Genomic DNA, 4,270 nt, shown 5'->3' with positions numbered 1-4,270 from the left:
AGATTGTGTTTCGGGCAAGGAATCACTGAAGTAAAAGGCATGCGTTCACATTAAAAAATTTTTCGATTCAGGTTGCCAGTTGTTTGGAAGAAAGGTTGTACTAGTTTGTACTCCCTACAAATGTTCAAGAAAATGATTTTATCTAGTAGCCAGCTGCATATAGTCATTAAAACAAACACTACCATCACTGCTACCACCACTACCAAAACCCCTGCCAAGTGGGTAGGTGAAAAATTTTCATCATTTCTTTTATCATTAGTGAAACTGCTCATTTTCTACCCATATATCTTCTCTAGTGAGTTGCCTGTTCGTATCTCTGCCCAAAACAAAATGTTTTCTTATGGCTATCTGTTAAATCATGATATTTTAGAATATTACTATTTTGTCATGCATGTTTCTGCTTGGTTTTACAATGCAGTTTGTGTTAAATTTTTTTTAAAATAAATTTATTTATTTATGGGTCTTTGTTGCTGCCCGCGGGCTTTCTCTAGTTGCTGCGAGTGGGGGCTACTCTTCGTTGCGGTGCGCGGGCTTCTCATTGGGTGGCTTTTCTTGTTGTGGAGCACGGGCTCTAGGTGCGCAGGCTTCAGTAGTTGTGGCTTGCAGGCTCTGGGGCATAGGCTCAGTATTTGTGGCGCACGGGCTTAGTTGCTCTGCGGTATGTGGGATCTTCCTGGACCAGCGCTCGAATCCGTGTCCCCTGCATTGGCAGGCAGATCCTTAACACTGTGCCACCACGGAAGCCCCGTGTTAAATTTCAACTTGTGAGAGAAGCTTCCACATTTTTGTAGTTAAATATATTTCTTTTGTGGGTCCTTTAAAATTTTATTTAAAAAATTTAAAGTGTATACGTCAGTGGTTTTTAGCATACTATTTATAAAGTTGTGCAACTATCACCACTAACAAATTGTAGAATACTTCATCAGTCCTGTACCTATTAGCAATTACTCTTCATTCTCTCCTCCCTCATCTTCTGTCTCTATAGATTTGCCTATTCTGGGCATTTCATATAGATGGAAGCATATAATACATGGCTTTTTGTGTCTGGCTTCTTTCACTGAGCATAATGTTTTCAAGGTTCCCAAGCTTCATGTCAGTCTTTGTTTTTTTTGTCTCCTTTTGACCCTGTTTGGTTTTGCTACATCCTTTGTCTTTTTTGAGGAACCACAGGAACTTAAAATCTATTTGGCCATAGTACACCTTAACCCACTGGCTTTAGTTAATTTGCCATTCAGCTTCTACTGCTTCTTACATCAGAGCATTAAGCATGATGGGTATTTGTTTGAAAAGGAAAAGCTTTACGACAGTAGAGAAGTATCCTTCTAGTCTGAGTTTTAGAGATTTTATTAAGAATAGATATTAAATTTTTCTGAAAGCTTTTCCTACATCTACTGAAATGATCAAATGGCTTCTAGTACTTGACATTCCTATGATATACAGTAGGAGTAACTTTACTACAGTTGGACAATTTTTTGATTCTTGTGGTAAAAAAACATGGATTGTCATGGATTGTTGAATTTGTTTGTATCTGTTATCATTAACTATTTTATGTTTGCCACGTGGATATTCCAAAGTTGAGAATAAGTGTTTGAATACAGTGAAAACACAGATATTTGGGGCCAGCATATCTGAGTTTTTTTTTTTTTTTTTTTTTTGCGGTACACGGGCCTCTCACTGTTGTGGCCTCTCCCGTTGCGGAGCACAGGCTCCGGACGCGCAGGCTCAACGGCCATGGCTCACGGGCCCAGCCGCTCCGCGGCATGTGGGATCCTCCCGGACCGGGGCACGAACCCGTGTCCCCTGCATCGGCAGGCGGACTCTCAACCACTGCGCCACCAGGGAAGCCCCCTGAGTTTGAATTTAAGTTCCAATACTCATAATCCTGTGACCTTGGGCATTTTCCTTCTCATCCTCACTTTGTATAATTTTTGTAGATTTTCAATCATATGAGTATGGAAAATTTTATATCCTGCTTTTTTCCTCACTTAACTTTACACCACATACATTTTCCATGTTACTGCATTATCTTTCTGAAGGCTGGTGTAATATATGATTTAGAAATGTGCTTGAGGTAGCATAGTTTAGAGTTCTTTATTGTTGGGCCTTTCATCCATGTCCACATTTGCAGCAATAATAACGTTTTGATGAAATTTATTATGTCTAAAACTTGTGTATATTAGCTCAAAGCATATAAAAATACTTTTAGGGATATAGATCATCATAGTGCTTTCTAAATTATACCAATTTACACTCTCACTGACGATATATAAAATTTCCTATTTTACTGCACACTTGCCAGCATTATTTATTAACATTAAAAAAAGTCACTGCTAATCTGGTAAACAAAATGTTTTCTCCATATTTGTGAGGTTGTACTTTTTCTCACACAAATATGAATATATGGCATTTCTTTGGTGAGTTGTCTGTGTTCTGGAGTTCTGTAAGTCTTTTTTTCAATTTATATAATAAAGACATTATAATAAAATGTTCGTACTTGGTCTGTCATAAAAAATTTTCTTTCCATTTTGTTTATCTTTTTTTTTTTTTTGGCTGCATGACTTGTGGGATCTTAGCTCCTCATTGATCAAACCCACACTCTTGGCAGTGAAAGTGCAGAGTCCTAACCACTGGACCACCAGGGAATTCCATCTTTCCATTTTGATTATCATCCTCTGAATGACAGCCCAAACTTTCTATTTATGCTATCAAATCTGTTTATTATTCCTACTGTAATTTTTCTGTAACTTCTAGGTTTCAAAGGTTCTTTTTTTAATTTTTTGATACATTTATTTATTTATTTATTTATGGTTGCATTGGGGTCTTTGTTGCTGCGTGTGGGCTTTCCCTAGTTGCGGCGAGCATGTGCTACTCTTCGTTGAGGTGCGCGGGCCTCTCTTGTTGTGGAGCATGGGCTCTAGGCGGGCGGGCTTCAGCAGTTGTGGCACGTGGGCTCAGCAGTTGTGGCTCACGGGCTCTAGAGTGCAGGCTCAGTAGTTGTGGTGCACAGGCTTAGTTGTTCTGTGGCATGTGGGATCCTCCCAGACCAGGGCTCAAACCTGTGTCCCCTGCATTGGCAGGCAGATTCCCAACCACTGCACCACCAGGGAAGTCCTTAGAAGGTTCTTTTAAGCCTTTAAATTTTTGAGAAAAATTAATTGTAAAAACTATCTTATGGTTTTAATATCAATATTTAACTCCCCAATCCACCTTGAATTTATTTTTATGTGGTGAGAATACAAATTAAAAGATTTTCAAATTTTTACCAATTGTCTAATGCCAGTCACTCTCTTACTTTCTAATATTTTACAACAAAAATTCCACTGGTTGTTGATGTTTTCTTCATGACTTCTGAGTTTTTAAATAGAATATTTAAATTAGTAGGTACAGATTTTCATATTGATGCTTTCCTGTTTCTTGATCCAGCATGCACTATTTTAATTACTGCAGCTTTTTATTATGCTTTGATTTTTAGTAAAGATGGTCCTTTTCATTATTTTTCTTTAAAATATTTTAATTTTCCATTTTTTTTCTTCTTAATGAACATTAGAGTAAATAATTTGGTCATGTTCCCCCCCCCCCAAATCCAATATATTAAGCGTGATTGGAATTACATTACGACTATAATTTTATTTGGGAAAAATCAACATCTTTAAGACATGTTGTTCTCTCATCCAGGAGATGGCATGCTTCTCATTATTTTAGCATTTATAAATGTTTATAGATACAATTTTATAATATTCTTCCTTGAGGTCACATAGATTTCTTACTTATATATGTATATATATTGTGAATAGGATCTTTATCACTGTACTTTCTATTTATAAATGACAAGCAGGAAAACTATTTTTCTATCTTGTAACCATCCAGTTTACGGGACTGAGTGTTTCTAATAGATTTTCATGCCTTTGGTTTTTATCTTAGAAGGTATATCTTCGTGTTTTCTGCCAAAACGAAAATTGTGACTCTTAATTTTCTCATTTTTATACCCTTTATTTATAAATTTATGTATTATTACTTTGGCTAGAACTCACAGAATAATGTTCAAGATCAGTGGGGATAGCCTTTCTGCTTTGTTTCTGGTTTAAAGGGAAGCATTTAATGGTTCACTACAGAACTGGTTATAGTTGGTTTGAAACAGATATGCTTTAAGTAATGCTGGACAAACACCCTTATTTCTTCTTTAAGAAATTTAAGAATTCACTATGAATATATTTAGTACTGGAGATTTAAAAAATAATAGTGTTCTGTAAATTAGTACAGCCACTATGGA

The sequence above is a fragment of the Globicephala melas genome, chromosome 6 (assembly GCF_963455315.2).
Source record: "Globicephala melas chromosome 6, mGloMel1.2, whole genome shotgun sequence".
NCBI lineage: Eukaryota > Metazoa > Chordata > Mammalia > Artiodactyla > Delphinidae > Globicephala > Globicephala melas.
The sequence above is the reverse complement of the archived record's forward strand: the minus strand, read 5'-3'. Positions refer to the sequence as shown.